The 14,816-nt window shown below is 41.2% G+C and overlaps 1 pseudogene; it reads left to right on the top strand.

Annotated features, from left to right (window-relative positions):
- The first annotated feature begins 14,215 nt into the window (after positions 1 to 14,215).
- On the top strand, positions 14,216 to 14,381 carry LOC150060194 (translation machinery-associated protein 7 pseudogene; annotated as a pseudogene).
- The last annotated feature ends 435 nt before the right edge of the window (positions 14,382 to 14,816 follow it).

Raw genomic sequence — 14,816 nt, 5'->3', positions numbered from 1 at the left:
TAAGAATAGCCAATAGACACATGAAGAAATCTCCAACATCTCTAGCTATAAATGAAATGCAAATTAGGGGCCAAGAGTGTCACCTAGTGGTAGAGTTCTTGCCTAGCATGCATCAATCCCTGGGTTTGATTCCTTAATGTCACATGCACAGAAAAAGCCAGAAGTAGTGCTGTAGCTCAAGAGGTAGAGTGCTAGCCTTGAGAAAGCACAAGGGCAATGCCCAGGCCCTGAGTTCTAGCCCCAGGAATGGCAAAGAGAAAACAATGCAAAGATTCCACCTCAGCCCAGTTAGAATGACCATTATCAAGAAAACAAATACCATCAGATACTGGCAGGGAAGTGCTAAAAGGGAATTATGCTTCTACACTGTTGGTGGGAATATAAACTGGTTCAACCACTCTGGAAAGCAGTATGGAGGTTCCTCAAAAGACTAAACGTAAAGCTCCCCTATGATCCAGTAATCCCACTCCTGGGCATTTACTCAATCACACAGAAGGTTCCAGTAATGCTACCACCACAACCACATTCATTGCAGCATTATTTACCATAGCCAAGATATGGAACCAACCCAGATGCCCTTCAGTAGATGAATGGATCAAGAAAATGTGGTACATATACACAGTGGAAATCTATGCTGCCATCAGAAAGAATGACATCTCCCCGTTCATAAGGAAATGGAAAGATTTAGAAAAAAATCATAGTAAGAGAAGTAGGCCAGACCCAAAGAAACACAGGCTCTTTGATTTCCCTCATTTGTAATAATTAATTTATGTCTAGGATAGTCCTACAAGAGGATCACAATAGCTCAGTAGCTATTTGCATATGATCATACGAAATGATGCTAAAGAAAATGAACTCCAATATATGATGTGAAGTCATTTCTTTTTTCTTTTGTTCGCTCCCTCTTGTTTTATCCCCGTTGTGCCCTGTTGAGAACCAGTGTACTAGCGATACTCACAAGACACTAGGTTGGAAATAAACTTTACAGCTTGTGGGGATTGGGGGGCTGGGGTAGGGGGGAAGTGGGAGAAAATGAGTATCGGGGTAACAGTGTTCAAGAAATGTACTCATTAATTTGCTTATTTAAACTCTGTGTACATCACCTTTACAATAAAATAAAAGATTATCATTAAAAATCTGTCATTTTCAGGTTATTTGTGGACTACTCTTAAGGTGTGAGCAGCACAATGGGTTATAGCACTTTCAGGGCACACACTGAAACACCTTGAAACTCAAATGGGGTGGGGCTATACACTGCAGGGAGTCAGATTGCATGTCTGTCCTGTCGTTTTTAGCGTGGGACTTCGTGCTACTCTATGACAGTGGTGCACGGGAGGCTGCGGGGTTATGGGCCAACCCAGAATGAGTCAGAAATTCGGAGAGAGGCTGTGCACTGAGGAAAGGAATTTGTCGCTTTGGGGGCAATTGTAGCATCAAGACCTGATAAGCACTGGATCTCCCTGAGTCCTTGGAAGCAAGTGATCAAATAGTCTTTCTATACAGGCTGCAACTTTTAAAATGGCCACAAGATGGCACATTTCACCTATAAAAAGTCTTTTTGAAAAAAAAAAATATTTCCCCCAAGAAGTGGTGCATCTCTCAAAAGGTGGTGTGAGTTGAGACAGGTTAAAAAGTGAAATGATGGGGAGAAGGGTCTGAGGTGGAGAGACATCCTAAAATGGCCTTGATGGAAGGATTGTGTGGAAGGCACTGAAACTCACAGTTGCAGTATTTTTTCGATTGTTGTAATCTCAATACCCAGAATATTAAAGGCTCCTGAAGAACAGTCCTGTGTAGGGATGCAGACTTGGGGAGTTCTTTCTTGCTTACCCAAGGGCTCCTCCACATAAATTGGGTAGTGTAACGGGCTTTTCCTGTACCAAGTGAGTGAGATTCAGGCACAGATCCTATGATGGAGCACTGACTTACTATACAGCTGTCTCAACATCAGAGATGGAAAACAGAAAGCATACAAGCTGGTCTAAAAAGAATACGTGAAGCGGGGTACTAATGCCCATACTTATGTCCCAGCTACTCAGGGAGCTGAGATCTGCGGATCAAAGTGAAAATAAGCCCAGGAAGACAAACCCTGATGAGATGTCGAGCTCCAATTTAAAACTTTGAGAGGGGAAGTGTGCCTTAGGTGATAACGTGCCAGCCTCAAGCAAAGGAGTCAAATAAAAGCATGAGTCCCTCGGTTCAAGCCCCGGTACCAGCACCAAAACTAAATTAAAAAGTACATAATTTAAATAATGAAGGTAACATTTGTCAGACAAGGGAGAACTTGGGTTCTTTCACAATAAAGCAAATATCTTCAAATAGCGGAAAATGCCCAGCGTCAGAGGGAGTTAGAGCTCAAATAAGAACTCTGATTTAAGGCATTCCCTGTTGGTAATCCTTCAGTTTTTTATAACATTTTCCTGATCTGCCACTGCACGAACTACATAACTGACAAATCTTCAATTCACATTATATTTAAGTGGCTTCCCCATCACTCCTCACAGTTAAAAATACATTACATCAATTACTATCCTGCCTGGTGAAACATGCAATCTCTGTTGTCTGCCGTTTATTTCTAAAACATTTTGGCACTTTCTGCGGAAGCCATCGTCTCATCAGTTATGCTCGGGGAACTTCTCAATTTTACTGCGTTATTAAGTATAGGATCATGGAGATCCAGAGAGAAACAAACACTGATGTGAAAGAGAGACAGACAGACAGAGACTGAGATAGACATAGGGAGGGATGAGGGGAGGGAGAGAGGGGGGGGCTAAGTGAATGTAAGCATTCCCCACTGGATCCCCAAATGAAGTTCCAGCCTAACACCAAGAGATCCTAGGATCTGAATGTTGATCACGTAGAACACAACTCTGCATGTGATGTGTGATCAGAAACAAGTGGAAGGACAAAGGACCAGTCACTAGCAGCACTGTCTACCCTCCATGCAATCACCACTCACACGAGGTGTCGAGGTTGACGGAATGTTCAAATAGGAGGCAAAGGGCCCATACTTTAGCCAGCTGAGCCACACGTAAACAACCAGCCTTCTACGGGAACTGCACATGCATCACGTGACAACGACGGATACAGATTTTAAAATCTTTTCCCATTTTCAATGCTGTGTGTATGCAACATCTGTTGTCTCTGACCTCTGATGGTCAGATGAACACATTTCCATAGACGTCTTTATCAGTGTATACTAATTGTGCAGAATAACAAGTTGCATTATGCTGTGTCCATCCCTATAAGCGATGTACTTCACGTCATCCTCTCTTGTCTCCTGCTAGATATTGCAAGGAGTGGCCAAAGGCCATGCAAAGTTTCTCCTATTGTTAACTGTTTGGACAGTAATATCTACTGTTTGTTTATTTGGTGATTAAAGGAGAAAAGGAGCTGGCATGGTGATTGTGCAGAAATCTAAACCAAAGCAAATCTCAGTTCAATGTCTAGCTTCCTCACCTCTGTGAATATGTTGCTTTGGAACATTTACATAATGTAGAGCTTTGAGACTCAGTTCCATGACAGGGTAATTGCAGAGGTTAAGTAAAATGGTGTTCATGAAAGTCCCTGGTATGGTTAGTTAGATCAGAATCCAGATGCATCGCTGAAGTGCTGTTTGCATTTCATGATGGTTTTTCTACTTTAATTCCTTCTGAAGAATTTCTGTTCATGTCCACTGTATGAGCTGTGACCTCCAGGCGCTGACCATTCGTCCTCTCTGTCCTCTGGTTTGCAGGCCCCATTTCTTCTCGACCATCTCTGCTGGGCATTTGTACTGTGTTTCACAGGTGAGTCTGTCTACTACGTTCTTCTCTGCTTCCAGGAACCTGGAGTTCTTCAGCTTCTCCTTCCTCGCTTTCCCTCATAATTAAACAGATCCCTAAATTACCAGTGACATTTTCAATGTGGCTGGGTAGCCTTCTGCTCCATAGGCTGGATGCCAAGACAGCTCCTGCATCAAAGGCCCTGTGTATCCTGAGGCACATTCCATGAACATCCTGGGATCTGCCTGAACCCTCAGCCTCAGAATAGTGGGGTGAAACGAACTAGGAAGACAGGATCTTAAAATACAATTTGGAGCTGGGCATCACTGACTCATACCTGCATTCCAGCTACTCAGGAGTTGGAGATCTGAGAATCACAGTTCAAAGCCAGCCTGGGTAGAAAAATCTGTGAGATCTATTTCCAATAAGCAGCAAAAAGCCAGAAGTGGAGATGTGACTCAAGTAGTACAGTACCCGGCTTGAGCAGAAGAACCAAGTGTGATTGCAAATTTCCTGAGTTCAAGCCCTAGCTAACCCTGGCAAGAAACAAAGAAAGAAAGTTTAGATTTTGTAGGGAATCACAGTTGCACATACTGGTGACATCCAATCAGATTTCTTTTAAATCTAAAGTACACACCACGTTAGTGTTCTCCTCTCTAATAGCTTTATTTATTTATCCCAGCCACATGCATCTCATTTCCCATTTGAGTTCCCATTTTATAGCAAACAGAGATGCCTTCCTACCCAGGTGAGGTCATTCATTTCCCGTTGCCATGGAGACGCTGACAACGTACATCTTGTTCATCAATGCCTGGCACATAGCCAACATTTACTTATCACCATTACCTATGGCCTGGTGGCAGCTCAATCAGTCTGTTGCACGTGGCCTGGGACTTTGGGAGCAGGATGGTCCTGACACAAGCCCTTGGTGTCACTGTTGACATGGGATGCGAACCTCTGGTCCAACATAGGCAGATGTGGTTTCCAATGAACATACAGTCTTCAGTGGAGAGATGGTAAAAGGGACAGCCATGGGTTCTGAGTCCAGCAAGGAAGCCAATGTGCTTTCGAAGCTTCTGGACGGGTCCTGAAGCCGGCCATCTTGAAAGTAGGTGTGCATGTATAGCCCACAGAAGATTCAGTGTGACTGGTGACAGTCCCATGACCCCCTTGGTTTCAAGCCACCTAGAACCATTCTAGCAAATGACAGCACTGAGGCTGACATGATATTCTGTTCAGGGAAGAGTTCTAATTCACCTACCTCGCATGCTTCTCGTCTCTTCTCTAAAAATCAATGACTTCCCCAGTGCTTTGCATTCTTTTCTGTCTGGAATGTTCTCTGTTATTCAAGTCTCTCACAGCACTCAGTTTCCAGCCTCTGTAGAGCTTCTGGTAAAAGTGATTTCGATCTTTTGTTTTGGTTTTGGTCTTGGTCAGTCACATGGATTGAAAGCAGGTCCTGAGCACTGTCCCCGAGTTCTATTTGCTCAAAGCTGGTGCTCTACCACTTTGAGCCACGGCTCCACTCAGGTTTTCTGGTGATTCATAAGAGTCTCGTGGACTTCCATGTATGGGCTGGTTTTGAATCAGGATTGCCAGATCTCAGTCTTGACTTGAGAGCTGGGACTGTTGGCTTGAGCCATCAGTACTCGGCTGTAAGTCTCATTAGTTAAAGCTCTTTCACCATTATCTAGTATTTATCACACTTGGGCTTTTAGCCCCATTTATTTGTACACTTGTATCTAATACATCTCTCCAATTAGTTGTAAGCCAGTGAGACACCATGCTTGCATTTGTTTTCTTTTTTTTTTGAAATGTTTTTCTCTTAATTGCTTATTGTTTAAATGTTTGTATACTACTCTTACTCGTACATGTTTATTGTTGAAATGTTTCTGTCCTACTATACCATGCCTTATAAATATTTATCAAGCGAATGAATGGAATTCATACCTGTTTATATTTCTAATTAAAGGGAATTGGGGATTATAGTATTAGTTTGTTCCAAAAATGCTTCCAATTATGCCTCCTCTCTCAGTTCCTGTGCCGTGAGGAAAGGCACCATTCCCTTGGTAGAAGATTTGCTTTGTAATTGCTGCTGTCAGGGTGATTAATGGTTAGCAGTTTGTGACCAGGAACCTTCACGGTGACCCAGTGATCAGCAAAGACCACATCGTCTCAGATATTCCTATCCATGCATAAGATTAACCCAAAAAATGGCCCTGAGAAGAAACTGAAGTTGTGTTATGGCTATATGGGCCTGGAGCCTGTCCATAGATAATTGCATCCAGGTGAATCCGCCAATTTGCCTGCCAGTTCCTCAAGACTGGATGGTCACTCAGGGCGGGACAAGGCCAATGCCTTGGGCCAAATGTGTTCTCCTCCTCGTGGCTGTCTGTCTTTGGGTTGTGCTTACTGAGTCCTCTGCTCACAATGGAGGTTGAGGATGTCTTTGCTGGTCAGGGGTGAGGGGTGGATAGGGAATAGAGCTCCCCATTTTCCCTGCCCTGACTTAGATCCAGCTGCCAAGGTTCAAAGAACTGATTTAACGTCCCCCAACTCCCCCGCCTCTTTTTCATGCCATTGTTGTGATGGCTGTTTTCTCTCGTTCTGAGACTCAGAAGTTTCTAGGTCTGCAATGGCTCGGGTCCCCTGGTAGAATCGAACAATTGTTGGAGCCCAGGGAATGAAGAGCTGTTAGGATAAACCCAGGTTGCTCAAGTATGTCACTCACTAGCAATGTGACCCTGTTGCTAGCAATATGAGCTTGACGTTCAGATAATATCCTCTAGTCTTAAGTATCTGACTTGTGAGGCAGGAAAAATATTTTCATTTGTTTGGATTGTTATTTAATTGCAATTCCTAATGGTTCAGGAATTGTTGTAAGGAGAAGAGTATTTAAAATAATATTAGGCTATGATTCTTTTTGTCTTATTTATGCATTTGCATACATATTTATTTAGTGACAATACTGAGGCTTGGACTCAGTCTCTCACATTCTTGCTTGGATTGTTAGCATAAGGCTGATCGTCTACTGTTTCAGCCATACCTCCAATCTTCTGCCAGGGCTAGGTTCTTGTGATACTCAGATCTTCACCTCTTCAGTTAGTGGGATGACAGGTGTGAGCCACCAGCACCAGGATATTGTTATAATCTTGCAGCTCTCCCAGCTTCAAAAGCTGCCTGCTGCTTTGAAGTAGGGACATTCCTTCTTACTAAAGTCTCCTCCCATGCCTGCCTATTTCCTGTACCACTCCTTAGGACTGATGCTATGCCTTGAAGTAGATGCGGGGTAGATGTCCTCTACAGAATGTACTTTGCTGTCACAGCTATATCTTTCAGATCCACTGTGTGTCAAACTCAAGAGTTTGCAGCAGTAGATATGCCAGGCACCCCCACAACCTGAATGACTCAGGGGTGTGTAGTTTATGAAGTGACTTCTCTAAGGAATCATTAGGAAAAAAAATTGCAAGTTGTAAGGGAATACACAGAGGAACTTCACCTTCCCATGACCTGGATTGGTTTGTGGCAAAAATGGGGAGAGTACTGGGCAGGTAATAGTAAAATGGAGAGGAAATAGAGGCAAAAGCCTTGGATAGGGTGAGTCCAGCGAAGAGGAGTTTTCTAGGTAGAAGGACTAGATGATGATGAGGTCCTGAGAATCTGGCAACATATAGGAGGTAAAAAAATAAATAAATAAATAAAAATAAAAATAAAAGTAATGATAATCATATTTTCCTTACTGATTCAGAGGCAGGAAACTGCATCACGAAGCAATGCAACCCTGCCAATATTTTAAATATGAGTTGAATAGGAATTTATTGATTTTTGTCAGAAAAGAGAACATAATGTTATGCTTGAAGTTTCTGTTCCATTAGTTTAGCCCACGGTTGGCCAAGTTTGACCACAAAAAAAAAAAAAAAAAAAAAGAAGTAGGATGTTGAAGTTAAAAGAAACTTCTGAATTTCTTCCATTCTGAACTGGAGCTCTCCTGCCTATGCAAGGGCCTAGGCTTGGCATGGCGCCCTCTGTTGGCTGGATTTAGTTGCTGTTCTCAGAAAGCTATTCTAAGAAATCTATAGAGTAGCTTGAATCTTCCTAACACTCTGATGATTGATGCTCACTTTAACATGGAGGAAACAAGCCAAGCACTGGTGACTCAGCCTTGCAATCCTAGCTACTCAGGAGGCTGAGATCTAAGGATTGAGTTTAAAGCCGCCTAGACAGAAAGTATCGCTGAGGATTGAATTTAAGAGTGAGTACTCTCCCACTTAGTTATACCTCTAGTCCCTTTTCAATTAAAAAAATGTAATTTGTAGCATTAAGGGGGCTTGAACTTGGAACCAGTGTGTGCTTTTTTTTTTTCACTCATTGCAAGTGCTCTACTACTTGTGTCTTATCTCCACTTCCAGCCTTTTGTTGGTTAAATGGATATAAGTGCCTTTCAGATTTCTTTGCCTAGACTGACTTCAAATGGTGATCCTTAGATCTCAACTTCCCAAATAGCTAAGATGACAAGAATGAGCCCCAGTCCCAGTCTTTCTAGTCCTGTTGTGCTGTATTTATTTTGAGAGATGTCCCTTCTCTGTCTAGCTTATAATGGGAGCTTGAGTCTCTCAATATTTTGCTTCTGTCCATAGCTGAGATAAAAGGCACATACTACCACACCCAACTTCTTTGTTCAGATGCCAGAGCTGGCCTAGAACTTTGATCTTCCAGATCTCAGGCTCTTGCATAGATGGAATGATAAATAATCCACATTACTAGGCTTCAAATATATTTTAATAGTTAGGTCTTTGAGTCAATGTCCTAAAAAAGATCTCCATATTAGTATATTTTCTTGGTGTTACTCTTAAGTATTTTTTGAGGGTTCCTTTCTTTCCTGCCTGTTTTCCTTAACATTAATATTTGTTGAATATAATGGGCTATTTATTATTTTGAATATTTTTGACTCAGATGATTGATTTCTCTAGTGTCCTTTAGCAATAAAGTGATATTAGATGTAAATCAAATAGAATCTTGTCATGAGCAAAAACAAAAATTCTCTATTGTTACATTCACAAATCTGTTCTGAGAATAACCACCTGGTGGCAGTGTTCCTTCTCGGAAGGACCTTTGCATAAGAATGACCTTTCCTCTCCTTACCTGGGGGTCTCTGGATTTTTCTAGCATCTGTCAATTGGTTTTGCTTGTAGAAGTAATTGCTCCATGTTCAAATTTGTTGATTCAAAGGTATTAACAGATACAAGCATGACAGTGCACCTCAGTAATCCCGGCACTTGAGACACTAAGGCAGGATTGTGGAGAGGGGGAATAGTGTTAGGTAAGGACAAGGCCTTTCAATTTGAGTTTAAAATATGCTATGGAGCTGGGCTTGGATGCTCATGCCTGTGATCTTCGCTATTCAGAGGCTGAAAGCCAACCCAGGCACTAAAGACTTTTTTCTCTAATTAATCACTAGAAAAGGGGAGGTGGGGCAATGGCTCAAGGGGTAGGGTGGTAACCTTGAGCTGAAGAGCTCAAGGGCAGTGCCCAGACCCAGAATTCAGGCCCCGCCCCCAAATGCAATATTGTCAGGTACCTGTGGCTTACTCTTAAAATCCTAACCACTTAGGAAGAAGAGATCTCAGCATCATCATTTGAAGGCAGAGTAGAAAAGCTAGTCAGTAGACAGTTTCTCCAAATAGAAAAAGAGAAAAGAAAAGAAAAGAAAAGAAAGAAGGAAGGAAGGAAGGAAGGAAGGAAAGAAAGAAAGAAAGAAAGAAAGACAGAAAGAAAAAAGAAACAAAGGAAAGAGTGTATCTTTTTGCAAACAAGCCCAACAAGCTGAAGACCTTGAATTCAAACCTGATACCAGCTCAAATACAAATAATAGGATTTTAAAAATGATTTCGATAACACAATATTGGAGAGAAAATAAGGCAGTGCAAAATGTTTATTTTAGCCTTTTTCTAACTTTCTGCACAGAAGAAAACCATTGTTTCTGTGAGTTTGACCTTCCTTCTTTCCTTTTTTCCTTTCTTCCTTCCTTCCTTCCTTTCTTCCTTCCTTCCTCTCTTTCTCTCTCTCTCTCTTTCTTTAATGAATTTCTTTTTATTTCTTCATTGATGTCTTTTCTGGAGCCTGTAGTCAGGGCCTCTTGTACTGCTTGTTATTATTATTATTATTATTATTATTACTATTATTATTGCTCTTCGCATGTGCTCTATTACTTTGGGACAAACTACTACTTTCAACACTTTGTTTCTTAATGGAGATGAGTCTCATGGAGTTTTCTGACATGGCTGGCTTTGAACCACAATCCTCAACTCATATCTCAGCCTCCCAAGTAGCTAGGATTAGCTACTGGTGATGTGAGATCAGGCCTGTTAGGGACTTGTTGTCATATTTAAAAGTTAAGTACCTTTAAATACCACATAATATCAACTAATTAATTCTTGAACTTTCTATCTACATTACTCTCAATTGCCCTTATCAGAGAGCCCCAGAACACAGAGAGCATCAACCCTTTCCCTCAGAAGTGAGTTCAACATCCAAGCTCCAGCACTGTCACCAAAGCATACCTCACTTCCCTTCACTCCTTTGTAGAATTCAAGCCTCAATCAGGAAGTATATCAGAAAGGATTAAGTAAGTTCACTCACTCACCTGTCAGGCAGCTGTACAGTCGGGATTAACACAGAAGTGTGTGAAAGCACTTGAATCCCATTGCTTCTTCAGAGCTGGGGTTCGGTGAATTTCGGGCTATTCTAAAGTCTGACTCATCACACATGGTGAGAAGCCTGACATTAGAATTGTGGAGTTGAGAGGTATTTGTGCTAGAGAAAATTAATCAATGAGGTGGAATTAATTCACTAATACATAACAACTGTACATTCAAGCTCCAAACGGTGTATCGGGAAATTGTTCAATTTAGGTCAGAGCTATTTTACCTAGACTATTTCCTTCTTTGCAATTTGCAATTAAACCTTCAGCCCATTCAAGTAGCTAAAATTTGAATGAATTTCAGGCTCTGCTTTTCAGGATCTAACTCCTCCCTCCCATGTCGTTCTAGCTGGGTATATCCCTTAGTCAACTCACTAAGTTGTTTAATTTCCTCTGCAATTTGAATACACAATTTAGGCCTTTTCATTTGCATTTAGGGTTATTTAAATTTAAATATGTAAATCCAGTGTCTATAATAAAGAAAGAGGGAAAAGTAGAAGACCCTTCCTGGATACCCAGAATCCATAGCATGGTCATATGCTCTCTTAATAAGTTTCTGGCTGGTAAGCCAATATAAGTTGTACAAAATCATTCAAAATATTTCTTGGAAAAAATTTTATGAAAAAAAAATCAATCATATGTTTCTGTCACATTTGAAGTTTGAGCTAATTTATTTGATGATGTAGCAAGGATGAGAAGAAAACAGGAATATTTCAGGAATTAATGATATGGTGCCATGAGTATGCTGCCAACCACTTACCAAAAGAAGCCAAAATATTAGCGGTATAAAATATGTTTATATACATCTAGAATTTTAATGAGATTCCTTTGAGATGCTGTAAGTGAAAACAGATAACACGTATGAAGCAGATTTGAAAGTTCATGTTCAGAGAATCGTGCTACACATTCCTCAGAGGACTAGGTAGGATCTTATTAAAGTCATGAATTTTATGGTTAGCTGAAAGGAAAAGAGTGTTTTATCATTGCCTCCCTTCCCCCACCCCAGTTAAGCTTTTGCTGGGTGAGTCTTGTTTCTCCACTGTAATTTCCAGCTTATCCTAAATATAGACCTGGATAGGAGCCATCCTGATTAAACTGGGAAATTCTTTTGTAGAGAGCTCTGAAGATTTAGAAATCAATTTCAAGTTTCAGACAAGCAATGCCTGTCATCTTTCTGGCTTCCCTTTATCAATTTATCCAGAAATGGTAAATTTCAAATAATAATTTAGTATCTTTTCTGGTCTAGGCTGTTGTTTTTTTTAAAGCAAAGCCTATATCATAAGAATCTTTCTGTTTTCAGGTGATTTGTTTTTCAAAATGTTCTCACCCTGAAGTATCTATCCTTCTATCTGCTCAAAGGTAAGTCTTTATGTTATAAATGAAGAAAGGGTTTGCCTTAGGCTACCTAGAGAAGCAAGTGTCTGGTCCTCTTCTCACACAAAATTCCTGTCTTTTTCTTTTCTTTTCCTTTTAAACACACAGCTGTTAGAGGTAATGGGATTTTCACTTAGGGAATAGAAGGTAAGAATCAAACACAACCATAGGCCAGTGGCTTGCATCTATAATCCTAGCGACTCAGGAGGCTGAAATCTGAGGATTGAAGCTCCAAGACAGCCTGAGCAGGAAAGCCTCTGAGGAACCTTTCTTCATTAAACTCCCAAAAGGCTGGAAGTAGAACTTTGGCAGCTCAAGTGGTAGAGCACCAGCTTTAGGCAAATAAAGTTAAGGACAATGCCCAGGGACAGAGTTCACACATCAGTACCAGCACTAAATAAACCAACATATTTAATACTAACATTCCAGTAAAAATAATATTCCACTAATATTCCAGGATGAGGTTGAAAGCTGGCATGTATTTGAGTGTTGGTTCCAAAGAGTTTGTCTTATCAGCCTTCCTCACAACTGGTTCAAAGCTCTGACATGGTATCCAGGAACTAAGTGTAGGCTCATAGCTCATGTCTTCTGTGCAAGCAGGGGCCTGAATCATTGGAGAACAAAGTTTGCTCTAATTAGAGATGATAATGCCATAGAAAAGAAACAACAAAATTTCTGTGAGAAAGTTGCAAACCATTTCTACTATATACCAAAGTCTCATATCTGGTGCAGGTGCAGTTTGAGAGTAATTTTAAGTAGACTCTGGCTTGCCCTTTGACTTCAGCCTGAGGCTTATAAATTTACTAGAACGCTTCGTGATTGTTGGGAGGTGGCGCGTATAGTAGCTGTCCTTTTAAATTCCCTATGTAAGGCACAGACATCTGAAATAGTTGGCCTGTTTGCTCCAGGGCTTATGAGGTCAAAAAGCAAAAATCAGGCATGCTAAAAGTCAGAGTTGGGCTCCAACTATTTTTCATCCCCGTCCAAATATTAACATAACATAATCATGGGATTTTTGAAAGTAGGACTTATATGTTTCTCTAAACCGAATTACGAAGGATAGGAAATGTTTGGTTCCTGGGGCATATAAGGAGCATGTACTCATTTGGTACATGACAAAAGAGACATGTATGCTTATATGCCTGTACTGCTAATTTAGAATGGCCCAAGAAAGATGTTAGAAATATCACTGTTTTCTCTTATAAGTAGAAGCTCCGCCTAAATTACAAACATAGCTGAAAACTAGTAGAGACTTAAACATAATGTCCAAAGAAATAGTGCAAAGGGAATGTTTGAAGTAGTGTAAGTCTTTCCTAACTTATTGTTTAGGAAATAAATGCTAGGAAGCTGAAATGTGTTGCCAGGAAAGGGAGAAAATGAAAGGAACAGGAGGTGGGGGTTTGAAAGCAGAGAAGAGAGCGGGACCAGTATGGTCATAGAAGATAATGTGTATAAATGAAAATGAGAAGGGAATCAGGTAACTTCAAGGCATGGTCCAGGAATGGCCCAGGCAAAAAATTAAGACACTATCTTAAAATAACCAGGAGGAAAAAAAGAAAGGACTGAAGTTATAGCTCTGTGGTAAGCGTGCCTCCCTAGCAAGCATGGAGGACTAAAAAGAATAGACTAGAATGCTCCTTCACAAATACTGTTTTCTGACCTGTAGCTTTTATATGACAGGAATAAACCTTCTATTAATGTTTTAGTGATAATCAGATAATTGTCCCTACTGTGACTTGAGATTAAAGGGAACAGAGATGGGCAAAAGTTGACATTACACCCAAAGGGCATGCATTAAAGGTGTCTTCAACAGCCTGCGGTGACTGGAAGAGAGGGCCTAGAAGAATGAAGTTAAGTCATCCGGCACATGCCCTTAAAGGGGATATTGCCACCTGGGTCCCTTCCCCTATGTCTCTGTCTCTGCCTTCCTGCTGCCATCAGCTGAGCAGCTCTGGTCTATCTCATACTCCCAGCAATGACATTCTGCCTCACCACAGGCCCAAAAGTAACAAGGCCGAGCATCCATGGACTGTCTCTTAAACAAATCTTCCTTAAAAGGAAAGCCTCAGGTGTTCGGTTTCAGTGATTGAGAGCTGATTAGCATGTTGACGTTTGATCATCTTTCCTCCAAAGGATGAACAGTCCCTAAGGAGGACTGAACAGGGAAAGGGTCCTTGCTTCAAATGCATTGCTTCTTTGGTGTATGTGTGCAGTCCTGAGGCTTGAACTCAGGACTTGGGCACTGTCCTTGCACTTTTTTTACTCAAGGTTATACTACTTGAGCCACAGCTCCATTTGTAGATTTGTGGTGATTAACTGGAGATAAGAGTCTCTTGGGATTTGGGATCAGGGTCCAAGTGAAGGCCTGTCTGGCATCATGTCTGGCCGTGAAGGTGGCAAGAAGCCCCTGAAGCAGTCCAAGAAGCAGGCCTTCAAGCAGAAATAGAAAGAGGAGCAGATGACACTCAAGGAACTGAAAACTAAAGCCTCACCCAAAGGGGCCCCTGGCCACAGGTGGAATTAAGAAATCTGGGAAAAAGTAAGCTGTTCCTGGACCTTGAAATGATGGTGACCAGATTTCCTTCCATTAAACAGCTGAATTTCCTGTTGTACCATCTCTGCCACCTATAGGTCGAATGAAGATTTGTGTAGGACTCAAGAACAACCTTAAAAAAAAAAAAAAAAGTCCTACAGTGGCTCAGTGGCTCAGTCTTCTAATTTGTCAGCCCTTATGTCAGCCATCCCTACCCTCAGCTGTAAATTTAAAGTAAACCCAGCATAGATTCCTGCCAGATTCTGCTCTTTGTTCTACTCTTGTATTCTCTATCATCTTGAAATTAAACCAACTCATTTGAAAGGCAAAAAGAAAGAAAGAAAGAAAGAAAGAGAAGAAAAGAAAAAAAAAGAAGAGTCTCTTACTTTTCTTTCAGGGCTGGTTTTGAACCAAGGTCCACAGATCTCAGCCTCCCAACTAGGCA

Source organism: Megascapheus bottae, chromosome 7, assembly GCF_031878675.1.
Source record: "Megascapheus bottae isolate mThoBot1 chromosome 7, mThoBot2.hap1, whole genome shotgun sequence".
In the NCBI taxonomy this organism is placed as follows: Eukaryota; Metazoa; Chordata; class Mammalia; order Rodentia; family Geomyidae; genus Megascapheus; species Megascapheus bottae.
The sequence above is the reverse complement of the archived record's forward strand: the minus strand, read 5'-3'. Positions and strand labels throughout refer to the sequence as shown.